At 40.2% G+C, this 18,660-nt stretch overlaps 1 protein-coding gene across 3 annotated transcripts in view; it reads left to right on the forward strand.

Annotated features, from left to right (window-relative positions):
- Positions 1-18,660, forward strand: part of Sema6a (semaphorin 6A) — a 124,486-nt gene that overhangs the window by 44,993 nt on the left and 60,833 nt on the right. The window lies entirely within an intron of this gene.

Genomic DNA, 18,660 nt, shown 5'->3' on the forward strand with positions numbered 1-18,660 from the left:
CCTCCCACCCCCAAAGAAGGGGATTTAAATTTCCAGGAAATTTTGCACCACATTGCAGTTATTATCTTTTCAGAGTAGTTACAAAATATGGTCAGCTCCAGTGAAGGAACAGAAGGCTGTGGTAGGAAAGTTCTGGGGACAGGGGATAATTGGAAAAGATAGATAGGAAGTGTTTTCAGGAAACAAGTATATGAAATTCGAAATGCTGAATGGCAAGGATGTTTCCAAATGCTAACCCCAAGTACACAGACTTTTTTTTTATTAAATGTACATTTTTTATAACTTTATTTATTGATTTATTTATTATGTGGTGCTGAGGATTGAACCCAGTGCCTCACTCATGCTAGGCAAGTACTCTACCCTCGGAGCTACACCCCCAGCCCCTCAAAGGGCTTTGAGAAGAACATAGAAGTGTACATTTATTAGATGACCTTTTGCAAGCTGGGTGCTTTTCATTCTAATGTCCACTGTATGAAGGAAAGGATTATCATTCCACTTTCCAGCCAAGAAATCAAGGCTTACAGAGATTAAATAACTTAGAACATTATCTCCCTGAATATTAGCTCCACTTTTGTTCATTGAGGAATTTCAATACTTACAACATGCCTAGCATACAGTAGGTGCCCAATAAATATTTTCTTAAACACTACAGACTCTAAAACCTGTGTTTACAAACTGAGCCAAATCCAATGAGTCACTGAGATGCTAAATTTTTGTACCTGCTCTTGGGATAAGAGAGAGGCAAGCCAGAGGGTATTTAGTTGGAATAAATATCAAAGTAACAGCAGTAAAAACAAAGATAAAAAAGATGAAGACTCAAGCTATAGTATTTCCCAGGCCTTTACTCAAAATATTTTTTCTTATACTAGTAGACATGTTTTACTTGTCTTTAATAGCTAACCCCTAATGAATGAACTTCCAAAAATCATGTGTCTCTACACACATTCTATACGAGGTTAGGAACCTGTGAAAATAAATTGTTATGTTGTAAGACAGCTTTAACCCTAGCAAGCATTTGCTAGTAGAAACTCTGTAATGACTGTTAGTTTTTTTGGTGATGACTGTTCAAGGTTTTTTGTTTTGTGCTTTTTTTTTTTTTTCCTTTCTTCTTCCAAGGTTTGACAGCTGCCCCCTTGATATTTATGTGTTTCTTGCTAGGGAGCCCAAGATTCACAACTCTGGACTTGTAATGAGGAAAAGAATACAATACAAATAACCTGAAAAGGACTATGAATTGGATATCACCAGAGAGACAAATCACATTTTCTATGCTGCTTTAATTGGAAAACAGTTCTTTCGTGGGGTTACTTTCCCTTCAGCTGAGATAATTAAGTCTGGGATGACACTGCTGACCAGCTACTGATGATATATAGTTAGTTACTAACAATGCAGCAATCAGTAATCAAAATTTATATTTCCCAGGTTACCGGGGCACAGTGGAGAAGAAAAGCAGTTTTGATAAGGCTGGGAGATGGACTCCCTAATGTGGTGTTCACGTGGCCTCTGCTGCCCAGCATCTGGGTGGGTTCATTAGATCTGCTTTATTTCAACCCTGTGATAAAAGACAGTGTACCTATTGTAGGTGTTTATATTAGAAATACTTTGCAAGGCTCATGCTGGAAAAAGAAGTTTCTATGTGGCTCCCTGTAATTTTAATGGATTAAATCATATTTGTAAGTGGGCTGGCATAAAGGTCGGTGGGCACAAAACAAAAGTGGACAATTTTAAAGCCACTTCAGGAAGCTGGCACAAGTACAAGTTTTGGAGTCATGATTGATGATTCCTGGCTGTGGCTGGAGGCGTGCAAATGGAAGGGATTAGGAATCTAGTTCCGATACCATTTATGTTTATATCAGAAGTTTCCAAACTGATCTATCCACTAGACTCACCTGGGGAGTTACTAAAATTTTCAAAACCCAGTTCACACCCCCAAGTCAATTAAGTCATTGTTTCTGGGCATGGTGCACAAGCATCCTTAATTTGGGGAGCTCTCTAGTTGATTATAATGTGCCATCAAGTTTGGAAACCTGGTTTATGCTCAGGTATTAAAATATTTTGGTATTTGTTTATGGTCAGAGCAGCACATGCTGGCAGGGTGAGGAAAAAGAATGGAGACCTGGGGCACCTCTTGCCTCCAATGCTAAAATTGGAGTTGAAATTAGAATCAGAAACTTTGTCTCCTACCCCAATAAGAGACCTTAAACTCCAAAAGGAGCATCAGGCGACCCACTGGATGGAGAAGCCACTTCAGTGTGATTTCAGTAGACTCAGCTCTGAAGAGCAAAGGAGGCAAGAAAGGAAGAAATAAATCTTTGCCCCTTTCTTAGCATACACCTGTGTTTGCTGAATAGATAAGGGAAAAGAAGAGTGGGTTCCTTGTGGCTCACCTCCCAGAAAGGGGTGCTGGGAGGATGAAGGATACCTGCATTGATCATCCCTGCACAGTGGGCACCTCTCCACCCTGCTCTCTTCTCTATTTCTCCCTCTTTTAGTCAGTCTCACAGTCATTCTAGAATACTCTAAGAGGACCCTCCTAGAGGAGGGCATTCATTCAACTTCCCAAACGTCAGGCATTTTTCAGATTTGTTTCTGAAGCTAGATTTGATCTTCTGTAGGAGGTGAATGGGAAGAAAGGGCAGTAAAGCCATAGAACATGGGGGCAGGCACCAGAAATGAACTGGCGAGACAGGAGGCATGAGGGGGTTCTGCTCACTGGCTGATAGAGAAGAGAAAAAAGAAGTTCATGTACCAAAATCTCATGTATGGGAAAATTTTAAAAATCCATGAAGGGCATTTGCTTTGAACTCATCTGATTCTTTGTATTTGACTTCAACTGCACCCTGTCTTTCTGAGTTTGTTACATTTTTTATTTGAAAGCTAATAAATTAGGCAACCATTCCCATGTCACACAGGCAGGTTTATGGGCTGTGTAAACTACCAACCACCACATATATCCATGTGGGTCACAAATAAACTAGAGGTATCATTACTGACGCCACGGTCCCTATAAACTCCCCTCACCTCCATCCTGTATTCCAGAACATTACTATTGGCTGAACACACTGGAAAAGAATGGGATCCTGGAGAAAACTGTGGGAATTGGCAGGTATTAGTAGGCTTTAGTTCCAGGTTTGCCTCCGGAGACTAAGATCTTTAAAAATACAATAATAACTAGTCTTGTTTTGTTCTAAAAAAGAAACACATGCACGAGAAATATTTTTTTTATAAGAAATTTAAAGAGTAGAACATAAAAAGTGAGTTTCATTCCCATATCTGACCCTTCATCCTCCTCCCTCAGAGATGCTGTTACTGCATGCTGACATGTTGGAACCAAAATATTCACAACACTTAAAAAAAAAAATTCAGTCAATCTTGGCTTGCATTTCAACTTTCATTAACAAAAATAGCCCCTTTTACAATCACTGTAGGACTCAGTTCACTGAAATGTAAAAATACTCAAAGCTACTTAAATCAAAATCAACAATACTTAACAAGTACCTTCAATGTACAAGCTGTTGCCTTAACAGGCCATTTCTAATGAGGATTTTACACATTTATGTTTTTCTTTTTTTTTTTCTGGTGAATAATTAACTCATCCAAGTTTATCTTACCAGAAGGACAGTAAGTCTTTGTTTTAGCTTATTTTCTCCAAAATAAAGATGAACAGGGGGAGTTGGATTGGGAACAGAAGTGGATTGGGGGGAAATCCACCCTCACCCTCACTATCTATTCCTTTAATTCTCAGCCTTTCACCCAATCTCTTACTTGAGATCTGTTTTTTAAGCTCTGGGTGGGTGGTACATTCTGGCCAGAGTATTCTCACTCATCCCTTCTCCAGATGGACTGGCTCAAGGATCTAATAGTCTCAAAAGAAATAAAATTTCCCCAAGTTGGAGATGAAGAAGAGCTGTAGTGCTTTCTGTCTTAAACATGTATGCTTGAAGGACGAGAGATGGTCATGACCTGGACAGTATCCCCACCCGCGTACTGTCTGCAGAGGGGAAACACCCACACTGTGTCCCTACTGAGGCATTCTGGGCTGACTGACTGCACAGATGAGAGCTCCAGAACCCCTCAGACTCCAGCCAGCAACATCTGTATATCTTCTCTCCAGCTGGCTGGCCCAGCTGTTCTGGTGTCAAGAGAAAGTTATGAGTCACTGGGAAGGGATTTGAGACAAGAGTGAAGTTAAATCATCTCTTGGGGTCTGTTTGTCATTGGCAATTGAGCCTGAGTAACAAGCCAGTGGTTGACATTCCCAGGAAGGTCGCACAACCAGAGCCCAACTTCACGTCCTGCATGGCAAGACCACTAAGCTCTGTAGGGAGAAACAGGGTGGGGTCCCATGGATGCCATATGTCCCTGTCCCCCCAAAATTCTGGTTATTGTCCAGGATACCAATTATTATACCATCTCTCTCCATGCCAAGGCTTTTTGACCATTGACCTACTCTACAGCTGGGAGGCTGAATGAATGAGGGTGGCCCATGCTCCAGGACATTGTTTGGTCTCTTGATTCCAGGCACAATTTTTTTTTTTTTTTGGTCAACAGAACAATATGAAAACAGCTGCCAGAAGAGTCTGCGTCCACAGCAGGATTTTGCTGGACCATCTGAGACTTTCTAATCAGTGTTTCCCTAATATGTGGGAGGTAGGACTTTTCAGAGGATCCAAGAGCCATAGACAGTCAGGCTCTCTGCTGGAACCCTAAATGTTGTCTCATCTAGTCCCACATTCCATGTCTGAATGCCCTGGGCAGTATTCCTTCTGCCCAGGTACTCCTCTGGTCTCCCCAGCCCCTTAAGCTTGACCAGTTTGTGTTACTGGGATCACTAGAAATTTTCTCCTTGTTTTGATCAGAGGGGTCATTCCCGTGTGGTTTCAATCCATTGCTTAGTTCTACCCTCCCAACTGACTTTTAGGTTTTCAGATATCTGAAAAATGCCTATCCTTGCCCCCTCACCTCTCTCCTTTTCTTTGTTCTAGCACCTTCCCCCCAGAAATTGTCTGGAGTAACATATTATTCAATGTATAATTAAAAATGTACAGTATTTGTTTGGAATTTGCTATGCACTAGGCGTTGTTCCACAATATGGGGGATACAGTAATTAATAAGAGAAATTTGTCCTTATGGAGCTAACCTTCTAGAGGAGGGGAGGAACAGACGAAAGCAAGTAAGATTCTAAATACGAAAGTAGAAACTAGTGATCCAGGTGCTGTGGTGCACACTTGCAATCCCAGCAACTTGGAGGATGAGGCAGGAGGATCATGAGTTCAAACCCAGCCTCAGCAACTCAGTGAGACCCTGTCTCTAATAAAATATAAAAGAGGGCTGGGAAGGGGCTCAGTGATAAGAGTGCTTGCCTACCACATGTGAGGCACTGGGTTCAATCCTCAGCACCACAAAATAAAATAAAATAAAATAAAATAAAATAAAATAAAGGCATTGTGTCCATTAAAAAGTGGGGAGGCAGAGGTGTCATTGGTGGTTAAGCACCCCTTGGTTCATCTCTGGTAACAAAAAAAAAAAAAAGAAAGAAAAAGAAAAGAAAGAAAGAAAAGAAAAACTAGGAGCAGATCTAGTTGCATAAACTAAAATAAAAAGGTTAAAAAAAAAAAAAAAGAGCTGTGGTGGTAGCACATGCCTGAAATCCCAGAGACTTAGAAGTCTGAGGCAGGAGGATTACCAAGTGGGAGGCAAGCCTCAGCAATTTAGTAACACTCTGTCTCAAAGTAAATTTTTAAAATAAGATTAAAAAAGACTGGGTTTGTAGCTCAGTGATAAAGCACTCTTGGATTCAAGCCCTAGTACCAAACCCAGAAATAAATGAACAAACAAATATATAATTAATATATATATATATATATATATATATATATATATATATATATATATATATGTGTGTGTGTGTGTGTGTGTGTGTGTGTATGATATAACTTTAAACATTTTTAAAAGGTGTTGGGCTGTTTTGAAGGGTGGAGGAAGGCCTATCTGAAGAAGTGATATTATAGCTGAATCCTGAATGACCATGAACGACCTATATGAAGACTGGGTTAAGATCATTCCAAGCAGAGAGAGCAGTGTGTCCCTAAGACAGTAATGAAAGCCTGTATATTTGAGGAAAGCAAGGAAGGAGAGGGGCTGGTACAGAATGGGAAATTGTGGAATAGACAATGACAGAGTCAGGAACATGGGTGATACCTTTGGTGCCCAGGATAGGGGTTTTTATTTTGGTGTTAATGCAGTAGGAAACCACTGGAGAGTTTTATGCAGAGTAGGGCATGATATGATCTGTTTTTAAAAGACTAACAGTCACTACATCTAAACTAAGTTGAGGGAGGGCAAAGTGGAAGAAGACCAATTAGAGAGCTATGGTAGTAAATCTAGATGAGCTGAGAATGGCGTAGGTTATGAGGACCTGCAATCGTAGGTATGATGTGGGGAGACAGAGAACTGGGCATGCGCTTTGGAAGTAGAATCAGCGCCTGCATGTTAACTCTTAACTCTCGGAGCAGGGTTATAGCTGTTCATGTGCTATCTTCCATAGTGGCCTAGAGCCATTCTAAGAGCAGAACCCCCGGCAAAGCCTGTAACCTGGGTCTTCCCCCACAGTCTCAGCACATGCCTCGCTGTTCATATCACAGACTCTGCCCTTTCTAAAGTGAATGCATGAGTGAATGAGCAAGTGAAAGCTACCAACAAAGGCAGTTGCTGTGTGTTTTATCCTTCCATGCCTACACACTTGCACAGTATTTTCTCACGTCTCATGTTCTTGCTAGTAACTCCCAAAACACTAAAAGAGTAATCCTGGAGGTACAAAAGCAATGTTCCTTTGGAATAAAACTACTTTCAAAAAAAAAAAAATGGAAACATCACTGATAATAACTCTCATTAACTTTCAAATGTGCCTCCTGCCTAAGGAAGGAAAGACACCCTTCCGCCCCCACTTGCAGATGGTGGAGCGGTGCCCCAGGAAAATGGTAATCTTGCCCAAGCTCCATATAGCACCTTTCTCTCTCCTCATTGAAGATTCTGGAAGATACTCAGCTTTCTTTCATGCCTTGGTGATGCTGGAAAGAGCTGATTAAATAGATACGTGAAGAACACATCTGCCTGTTCTTGCATAACACTTTGGAAAGATGAAGACTGTGTTAACTGAACAGGAAGAATATTGCTCTTGGAGAAGAAAATTATTCTGCTTTAGTCTTTTAGTTATTCAAAGTGAACCTGGGGAATCTCCTTCATGAAAAGAAGTTCATGCATTATTCCCCGCTCCATGGGTTTCGTAGCTGTGATTTCTCCATCTCATGGCTCAGATCCTTGAATTCTTAGCAGTGAAAACCCAGATGGACGTCTGCTTCTTGGAAACCAGGAGATCAGTAGCTTTCAGAGCCCTGGATTCATTTCCGGGGCCTCTATTTCTTCCCAGAAAAAAAAGGATACGTGCCTGCAGGGAGCCGGGTGCTGTGCTGGGGTGGTGTGCCTGGGCTGTTCTGCTGGGTGTCTCACACTCACTTTCTCTCTGATTTATCACTTCTCTTTTGTCTGACCCTCCGCACATTAATTTGGTTTCTGCCTGTCACACTCAAGCTTATTGAATAATTTCACTTTTCCTCTTGATTTTGGTCTTTCTGGCAGAGATTATAATTACAGTGATTGTCTGCTATGCTATTAATTATGAGAATTGTGTCTTTTTAAAAAAAAATTAAGGGTTAATTGGTGATATCCATAGGCTGTCTTCCCTTCGTATCATTTGGATTGCTGTAATTACCCTTGTGTCCAGGTTATCTGACCTTAACCACTTGCCTCCATTTTCTGTCAGAGTTAAAATTGATTACCATTGTGTCTGATGACCAATGGCCACTTTCTAAGACAGAAAGGGGAGGGGCGATGGGAAGAGGAGCACCTCAAAGAAGAAGAGGTGAGAGCACATCTTCCACCCCCCACCTGTTGTCTGCCTCAAAAATTCTAGAAATTCAAATTCTTCCTTTTACTTTTTAGTCCCTAAACTTAATGGTGTTTCCAAAGGAAATTGCAGACATTTGAAAATTAAAAGCAGGAATGTGTAACGGAGCAAAGGACAGATCCTGTCAGCTGACAGTTTCCTCTCAGAACCTGACAGGGATTGGATAAGGACATTTCCAGGTTATTCCATGGGGGAAAGAAAGATTACAGGTTGCTGATGCTATGAACATTACTTACGGACATTACTTTGGAGACACCACCACCAAATGCACAAAAAAGCCTGTCTACCCATTAATACAGAGAGAGGAAGGAGTGCTGAATTGCCTGTAGTTGGCTGTCAGATGGGAGGAAAAGCAGAGTTCACTCAGGCAGAGGGGTGGCAGAGCCGGGCGAGGCAGTCACTTCTGTTGCTGGATGTCATTGCCTACCCATGGGAGACTTGGAGAACCTCTCTATCAAGATTACATCCGCTTTGTGAGCATCGTTTATTTTGTGTAAGACTCTTCTTGTGGGTCCCTTGTAAGGAAAGGAGCCTGGAAACTTGTCATTATAAACCCAGAAAAGAGGAAATAAAGAATTGGTAACTCAGTCAGCAATTCCTAGCCTCAGAATTATTCTTGCAAGGATAATATGGCACACATTTTTTAAAAAATAAATGAAATCAGATTAATTTTGTTTAATTCCCTGAGGATTTCGAAACACACTGTGGGATAATTAGAGAGCTCCCGTCTTAGCAAAACCAGTGTTGGGAATTTAGCTCTAAGAATCTCCTTTTTTTTTTTTTCATTTTTTATCTTGTTTTTAATCTCTTCAGGAACAAAGACATATATAGTCTCTCTCTCTCTCTCTCTCTCTCTCTCTCTCTCTCTCTCTCTTTCTCTGTTTTTATAAACCCTTGAAACAGATATGTTTCAGAATTTAAAATTTTTCAGATCGTAGAAAAGTGATATGAGACACATACCCCAGTAGGTTCTATAGCAATGTTAGTAGTCAAACCCATTAACAGTTTTGCAGTGAACTATATAAATATTAACTCTAATGGGAATAAATAAAGACTATAAATGGACTCATGCAAGTTCAAGTCAAGTTTTGTCTTCAAAACTTACTCATGTTTGTTGGTTTTCAGGGACTTTATTTTGTTTGTAATTGCAAATAAGAGATCATTTGCCTGTATTTCTAAAACCATCTTGCCTCACCCAGATCCAGAGAAACAGGGTCAAGCAAATTTTGATTTCCTTTAAATCTACAGAAATTGAGGCAGATTTTTAAAACAACTAGTAGTACCAAAATGGATGGGCCAGGTGCTGACTGCCTCAGTATGCTGGGTCACCTTCCAGTGAACAGGGCTGTCAGTCTGTTGCTGGATTGTGACCCTTAACCACCGATACAAAGAAACAAGTCCTTAAGTAGTGGAGACATTCAAACAAACCCATGATTTCCTGGAGCTTACTTTCACTGGCCTTGGGGAAGCATATCTTCAGGATGTTTGGGAATAATTATTAATTTTGAAGGTAGGATTTCATATTAAAAAGCAAATAAACTTTGGGGAAGGGGTATCACTAGATGTAACTCCAATTTGGGCAACCCATGAATGGTGTTCTCCTTACCCTAATTCAAATTGATGACTGCTTTTGGAAAACTCCTGGGTTATTTTGCTCTAAGCAAATCAAGCCAACCTCACAAACCCCTTTTTTACATGTAAAAGTATATGAACACAGCCAAAAAAGATGACATTAATTTCAGAAAAACTTGGCAATATCCACCAAATTAAATATTAGCTTTAAATGTGTAGGTTTGTGATTTTCACCCAACTCAGGGGGACATAAAGCAGACTTTTGTTTTGTTTTGTTTTAATAAATGAAACAGATTTCCTAAGAAATGTGGGAGAAATTATGGAAATTCAAGAACTAATGCTTCCCTCTCACTTCTATTCAGGATGTGTCTAGACATACACAGACATACAGAGAATTCACCGTGTACAAAGAGAATTTACTGATGATCATGCTCCATTTTGGAGCAGATCCAGAAATAGTATTATGTCTCATTTTGTACAATCAGAAAGCTATTAGTGAATTATAAACTCTATTTTTGGCTTTTGGGGTACAATGCAAACGCAGGGGAGCTCACTTAGCAGGAGTTCAGTGAAAGATGTCAGTATAGTGAGCACCAGAGGACCCGACTCCAACGTTTTTGTTCAGATAAACGTTTTGCACTCTCTTTCTGATCTTGAGACTGTCACCCTCCTGGCCCTCAACTGTAGTTTACAAACAAGAAGACACTAAGGAATATTAGGGATTGGTCAAAATTGTCGTTATCCACGATTGTGAGCATTACCATTCAGGGATGTTATTCAGAGTTCAAGAAAAGAGAGACCTTCGGGTTGTTTTCCTTGCTCTATGAGCCATGTTTGAAGTTGACTCCCACTCCAAAAACTGGGGGAAAAAATACATCCTGCAACTTCAAAGCCTGAGCAAACCCAGGCAGAATAAGGATCAGGGAGGTTAGATTATGGCTAGAAGAATCTGTTTTCTCTCAACAACTGAGAGTAAAGAGAGGAGAAATTATTAGGGAGTCCTGTCAAAGGACAGTGGTTGCTTTATTTTACTTTAAATTCCCTCAGGATTTTGACAAAGGGTTGTGAAAAACTCTAGTCACTAAATACTCTGATTTGCACCTTTAAATTCATTCTGCAGATATCTTTCTAAGGGTTTGGGAAAATACCTTGGACCTAGGTGTGTTATTTTTGCCGTCTGCTTCATTTTTAATGAAATCATAAATATAGAGAACATTAGCTAGAGTAATGGGAAATTACCCATATGCTCAGCACTTTGAACAAAAAAATACAAATATTCTGAATTTAAGCCTCAGAGTTTCCCCCATCCCTTCTTTTTATTTTCTCATATCCCTGGAAGAAAGAAGAAGAAGAAGAAGAAGAAAAAAGCCAGACACATTTTTAATTCTCAGTTAAAATACTTTAAACAGATCTTTGGGTGAAATGAAAAAAAATCCATCTATTTCTTTAAACAAATGTTTGAAATTCCTTAAGCAAAGAGCAAAATAGCCCAATTTGACAGTTCCAAAACCCTGTCAGCATGGAGTCTTCTGTTTTAATATGCAACTGCCTTGACCTGATCCTCCTACCACAAGGTCTGCCTCCTTCATGGGCCCGGGGTATGGGAGGTTGTTGGGGAGTGGACACAACCATGCAGTGATCCGATCCAAGGCTTTCTCTCATGAAAAACTTTGCTGACCTTCCTACCACATGTAAATAAGTGTGCAACACCTTCACTCCCAGATAGTATTCTCTTCAACAGAATTTTAATTTCTTTTGAGAAATGATCATTGTTCATTATTTCCATGGTCTTATTTCTATTTGGGGAACAATAGGCAGGAGCTGTCAGGCCCATCCACTAAATAGTGAGATCCTGGGTGTGGGTTGAGGGGGAGTTCCCATCCCTGTCTCTATCAGCAACCCAGCACAGAGCCTGGCTCCCAGTAGAAAACAGGGAGTCAGTGAGGTGGAAACCAGGCAGTGGAAATAATGAACATCAGGCAGCAAGCCAAGGAGAAGTGAATGAAGTCTGGCTCCCTTTCTAAAAGTAGTGTAATATAGGGAAAGAGGGCCATGAGGACTCAGGAGTCCCCAACTGCTGTTCAGCCTTGCCACTTTTGAGCAGCTCCACATTAGGTGAGTGACCTCACTTCTCTGATCCTCGGTTTTCTTAATGGTAAAATAAAGGGATTACTTGTTTCTGCAGCTGAAGCCCATATTTGAGTTTAGCAATATGGTAAAAAGTTTAAAAAGATGGGGATGGCCAAAAGCTGAGACATGCCATGGGCAAACAGACTTAGGACTATTGCTGATTTCTGAGATCAAGGTATGCCACAGTCTTTTCAGGCCTGCTAAGATCATGACTGCAGTAGCCAAGTCCTAATGAGTCATGAGACTGCAGCTGAATTGTCTAAGCCAAGTGCATTAAATTCGTTAGCTCTGGGTGTTTGTGATGGGGGTAGAGAAAGGAAACCAACATAACAAAAAAATCACCCAAGACTTTCCTTCTCCCCTCAAAAGATCATAGGTATACAACCAACCTTTATTAAAAGAAAAATCTTTTTTTTTTCCCCTAGAAGAACTTTTGAATTCACAACAGTTTTTTTTTTTTTAGCCTTTGTGACAGTGGTTTCAGATCTAAAATGGAACATTACACTCAGTCGATATTTATTATTATCTCCCATTGAATGTCATCATCATTCTCCAAAATGTGTTGAAGTTAGGTCTGTGGCATTTCCTTTTCCTCCAAAATGGGTGCTTTTATGTCTCTGTTAATGGCTCAGAAGAAGAGAGGAAGACCAGATGCTTTATTAAGAGGCTAGAGCTATTTTTCTGATTTTTCTGAATCTTATATCTTAATGCAAATACCACTGAACAGTTGGCTCTCGTGGTCCCTGAAGACAGCAGACAGCAAAGGTTTCAACCAGGATCAATGGGGCCCAAGTTGTTTCTAAATCCATCTGGGAAGTGTTCTAGAATCTTTGACCCGACTCTGCATCCTGTGGACAGCAGCATTCCCATGCTGCATTCTTTGAAACCAGGCTGACCTGGTCCTCGAAGGACATCTGCTATTTAAACAGTCATTAGTTCTTTAATTTTTTCTCTGGTGCAAAAATAATCAGCAGTTTTGATCTCTGTAAGACAGGTGTCCAGCATTCAGCAAGCTGCATTTCCCACACAAACACCTGCTTTCCCACCTCTGCCTGGGCAGGTTTGTTACTCTGACTTGAGAGGTGTCTAGTCTTTTTAGCCACTGAAGCAAGCAGCCCCCCTTCTTACTCTTCACAACTGACCCTGTTCTTCATATGTATTGACTTGAAAACGTCACCATGAGGGAGGCTGCTAGGATACAAGTGGTTACACTTAGCACAGTAGTGTCATGAGATAATCAATTCCTCCTAAAACTGTAGTTGAGAAGCATTTGCATCTTTCTATCACCTTAAGCCTGCAATCACAGGCCCATAAAGTGGAATGAGCCTTTGCCTGCCTACATGTTTGGAAGCAACTGTATACTTCTTTTATAGATTTTTATTACTGAAGCCATTAGGGACTTTCAGCCACTCTGTCCACATAAGCATAGAAGCATAGATGCATCAACCTATATTCAGTTATTATCTTAAGTGCAGTTTCCATTTATGCCAGCATATCTCCCACCCCACCCCCGCTCTTTCTCTTCCCCCACCGCCTCTCTCTCCAGCCTTTCTTCAGTTCCCTTTCTTTGATGTCCTGGGAAGGACATAAACTTGGTCATCACAAAGATCGGGGGTTTTAGTCCTGGCTTTCCCTTTTGACTATTATGCTGTAACTTTTTATTAATGGGTCATAAATATTTATTTTGTGCTGCCTGGACATGTTGCCTAATCTCCCTGAGCCTCAGTTCCTCATTGTGTACAGTGGAGATGACAAGGCCTGTCTATCTGTGATGTTTAGACAAAATACCATGCACATGTACGACACATTCAGAAGGTGCTTGATGAACATCCACTTCCATCTCATCCTTTTCTGTTTGCACATCATTATTTTCCTTTGCACTAGTGTATAATGATTTCTATTTTTTTAAAAAATCACACCAATGTGAATGTGACTCCTGAAACAGACTCCCCTGCTTCCCCTGGATCCCACCTCCAGAGATAGGAATTTAGTGACTAAGAGGGAGGGAGAAAGGGCATTTCTCCTACTGAAATGGTAGGATACCAGGAGCTAACTGGGGTAGGCCTGCCTGAGATGTTAAGTCCAAGAAAAGCTATTAAAAGGCAATTTTTAGTGTCTCAACTGAGAAAAAAATAAACCTTTATGGAAGACCGTGCAGTTTCTGAGATACTAGAGTTAAGGAAACAGAGCTGAAGATGGGGAAACTGAGGCTCAGAAAATTTTAAGCATCTTGTAAAGGTTTCCAGGCATAAATGGGCCAGGTTTCCAAGCCCCTGTTCTACCATCTGCCCTTTCTGGCATCCGTTTGGTTTCATGAAGGAGCTTTATAAGCAATATAAATTTAAAAATGTAGACAGTCAACCCTGAAAGGAAAAGATGATGAGGCCAGAGAGCCAGAGGAATAAGACAAAATGAAATATTACACTTAGTGTACACCCCAACTAAACTCTGAATATGATCAAGGGGTGACAATAGCTTTCTCTTTGGCCAGGTCCCTGTTTCTGGGACCTGCTCTTGATCTTGAGACTGAGTGGAAGCAGTATAGTACGCTGGCTCCTCTGCCTCAGAATGACTGGCTTTTCACAGCTTTCTATGCCATGCCTGTTACCACCCGCAGAGAGCTACGTTCAAGTTTGTTCCCTGTCCCGTGGGCCACACACAACATCACGCATGAGTACACTGATTGTCCCTAGACCTTCTGAAGCTTGTACTCGTTAGAGGCAGCCAGGAAAGAGTGTAGAAAACACTAAACCCTGTTCCCACCCATTTTGGAAAGCGCACTTTGCTTGCCAAGGTACATTGACTTTTTCTGACCCCTGCCTGCCTGCCTTTTTCAGCCTCTCCTTAGTTTCAGATAGTGCCTGACCCAACATCCAAAGCCTGAGTATTTCTGTCACCACCTTTTAGGGCAAGGAGGAAGGTGTGAGGATCTTTACTACCCCACCCTGTCTCAGCTAGGTGCCTTATTGCTCCTCCAATTTCCCACCCAGATGGTGTGCCTGGCCTTGGAAATGTGCGACCCTGGGATGGCTTGGTTCAAGGTCATTCCCTGTATTAATCACTCTCACACACATACACCCTTCTTCACCGGGGCAGAATTGCTTAGAATTGTACGATCTCAGAGTCCAGAGTTTTACAGACCCTTACATTTCATGTCCTTTAAGTTTGCAGGTGAGAAAACCCAGAATCAGCCAGTCTGACTGACTGGCTTGCTCAGGATTACACCATTAGCATGCCCTTCCTTTTACTAATGACACTGGAAATTATGAAAAGTTCCTATGATGTCAGTAGAAAATGTACTTTTTAAAAGAATTACTAAAACATGGTAGTGAATAACTTTCCTCATGGAAAAAAGAAAACTGCTCCCCATCATCATTTCCTCTTTATTTCAAGACCAAACTTAGATTTTTCAGATGTCTATTATTTCTCATGTCACTTATTTTCACAATTTTATGTCCAAATTGAATATTGTCATGAGATGACAATATTCTGGAAGATATCATTGTGGATACCAAGTCAGACACAAGTTGTGTTTGTGCAGCCAGGTCCATGATGCAAGTTATTGATTTTATTTCAGTCTTGAAGTGAATGTGTGGAGTAGCCCAAATGGGTCTTTAAATAAGCAGCATCTGTTCATTTGTATGTATAGATGTTGGGTCCCGCAGGGTCTATTTGCTAAGGCTGACACTCAGCAACTTGCAGATGATAGTAAAGTTAAGCAAAATACCTCATGTAATGAAAGCAATATGATTAACCTGGGTGGCGTGGAGGTTGCCTTCACAGAGGTGAACAGGTAAGGAAGGCTTTCTAAGACAATGAGAAATGGAGGGAATATTTCCTGCTGGAGAGGGCCAGTCCTTGTACTTTGGGCAGCCACCAGTCAGCTTCAGACGAGTCATGGGCCAGCAAAGTCAGATCCCTGCATTTTTTTTGGGGGGGGGGGCAGAAATTTGGAGCTCTAAGTTAAATATCCTATTTTTCCCCCTCTATGTTGCTAACTCAGTTTTTTTTTTTTTCTCAGTGAGCCAATTTTGATACGCACCACCAGTTTGTGAGCCCCAGGATCATTTTCCAGGGCAAGATCTGGGGAATAGTTGGGAAGAGGGTTATAGCTCGTATCAGGGGTAAGCCTGAGTGGTACTTTGGCTGGGTAGGCTTACCGTGGTTTCCCAGACCTCATAGCTTTTTATAAAATTAACCTCCTTGATTAGAGCTAAGATGTGGCAATTGGTGACCTCTTTCTCTGACTTCATAATCATTTCCAGGTCCAATGACACCCTGTTTTGCTTCATACTTGGTTGGCACAATGACCTACTTTTGACAAGGGCATGTGAGAAGTGAGTGTGTGCATGCATGAATGGATGGAAGGTCCAGTTGCTGAAAGTATTTCATTTTAAAACACAATTGTCAGTGGGAATGCATTTGCAGGATTTTCAGAGCCCTTTTGTTTGGTCTTCAATCTGGAATACCTGAAGGCTAGTTTCCTGGCCGATTAGCATTCTGCACGGTTCATTTGGCTCATGCCAGCCAATAGTCACAACACCATTTGTGCCTCACAGTTCTAATTATTCAATTTGGTCATAAAAACTATTGGGAAAAAAATACAGTAAAAAAGAATTTTTTTCTGGGCTCGGAATGCACAGAAAGTCAACATGAATTAATGGACCTAAATAGTCCTAAGATTTTCATGAAGCTGATGACCAAATTTAAGAGTGTTGTTAAGGTTTTCTGTGAATTTCATAGGTTGGACAGAGTGGGATTGTAACTTTATAGTAGTGGTGTGGTTTACAAAGGCCAATTCTCTTCAGGCTAAGAATAGTTGCAGACTGAGACAATTTGATGGACATTTCAAGGATAATAAGCTTATTTTTGAAGTTAATGTTTTTGTGAAGAGACCTCTTATTGACAGTCTTCCCTTATCTAATTTTCTGAATAAATGCTTAAGTCCATGTCATCTTTAGTCTATGTAAGCAAGTCACAGACAAGGAAATAAACGTTTGCAGATACCTATGAATATGCTACATGTGAATAGTTTTTTCAAATTTTACAAATTAAACAATTTTGTGAATTGCAGCAGCCCAGATTTTAAAACTCAATAGAAAATTCTTGCTTATTTTTGTTTCCCTCGGCTGCTGAAAGTCCATGTCACCCTGATCTTAGAGAGGAGACCCAAGTCCATATTTTGTGGAATGGAAAACGACAACATAATTGAATTAGGATACCTTCACAAAATAGTCATTTCAACAAGAAAATACATTGTCTACATATTTACAAGGGTTAGGGTCCAAAGTTGAGTAGGAAGGGAACAATATATCAAAACTTCAGCCGAAGAAAAAATTTAAAGTGTTCACGTGGACCGGCCAGCATAAGCAGTTCTGCCAGAACACTTTTACCCGTGTGATGCACATGTTAACTCCCTGATGATGTGATGATAGAAAGACACATAAAACAGCTATTTTTCCTGGCAGAGAGCCCTCCTGTAAACCTAGAGATATTTAAATGACATATCTCAGCTGTGATCCTGGCTATATGTAAGGATTAAAAGAAGCCATTGAATTGCATAATAGATTTCTTCTGCATGCATTGCTCTTCCTGCCAGCTTCAGGCTTGAGATTTTTGCATCTGACCCATGCAATCTTGCGTTGGAAAGAATTAGAATTGTGTGTGTGTGTGTGTGTGTGTGTGTGTGTGTGTGTAATAAAGCGTAATAAAGCAGTGGGGCTTTGTCTTGTTAGCTTGTGGGACATTTGTACAATGATGAAGGCCATTGTGGAAGGATAGAGACTCATTTGTCATGTTGAGAGAAATTAATCTTTGAAAACATACATATATATTTTCCAAGATTTCTAAAGGAATGAGAATCAACCTTTTGAGTTTCCTTTATTCTTCCATTTCAAGCTGCAAACTCTGAGGCAATGTGCTTTTACTGTAATTCTGCTCTTGAGTTTTCAATAAAATGTTGCCACTTCTTTCTCTTCTCCATATGCTTTCTCACCTAAAGTGTAACAGCTAACTGGTGTCTTGTTTGTTTTACTTACTCCTGTTATTGATTCCTCCTCTTTAATGTTAAACTGAACAGGAGCCCTGAGAAGCAAATGGGGCAGCTCAGAGCCTCTTTCTTTTGCATTCAGACTCTTCAGATTAGGAAGAACGGGCAAATAAATAAATGAATAGTCTTGCTTTTAACCCGCCTATAAATACATGTTTATGTCTCTTAGTAATGGATTACCCTTGTGAATAAGTAACCATTTAAATTTTAATCTGAGCATCAGAGTTGAAGATATGGAATTGCTTAGGCTTTTCTCTCAAACTCTCTCTTTGATTTTCAAGATAAAGTAAATTAATTAATGTGCACTTTTCAGTTGAAGAAATGATTAAGACCCAGCTGTGACTGTGAAATTATAAGTTATGATGCAACATAACTCAGGACTTATTAGTGCTTTCTTTTGACAGGAAGAAAAGAGACATAGGTAGCTAATATTAAAATGGTGTTCCAAAAAGCACAAGTTAGCAGTTTGTTTGCCAAATTAACTTTCAAAGACATCCAGGTTACAAAGGTTGACATTTCTACATGCAAATCTTAAATGATTGATGGGCTACTGTAAAACAGCTTTGTTCAAAAAAGATAATCTTTGGCAGGCTACTTCAAAGACCACTACTCTGGAAAGATGGAAAAGCTTCTTTATAAAAAAAGCTAGAAATCCATTTTATATTAATTTCCCTGATAGATAAATGTGTATTTGAAATATGCCTGAGAATTAGAATTATGTGATATTTATTGTATTAGGAGTCTTTTTTTTTCCCGTATCCAGCAGTTCCACGTGGGATATTTATTTCTAAGATGTAGAATTTTTCTACACATAAAGAACATCTTTAAGATGGGTAGAACAGTATATATGGCATTTTATTTACTACTGTTTCATGGCAAGGTAGTATTTAAGACTAAAATATATAGAAAAAGGATGTTTTTAAATCAGTGTTACTGGTTCAGA

This window comes from Urocitellus parryii, chromosome 1, assembly GCF_045843805.1.
Source record: "Urocitellus parryii isolate mUroPar1 chromosome 1, mUroPar1.hap1, whole genome shotgun sequence".
NCBI classification, from domain to species: Eukaryota; Metazoa; Chordata; class Mammalia; order Rodentia; family Sciuridae; genus Urocitellus; species Urocitellus parryii.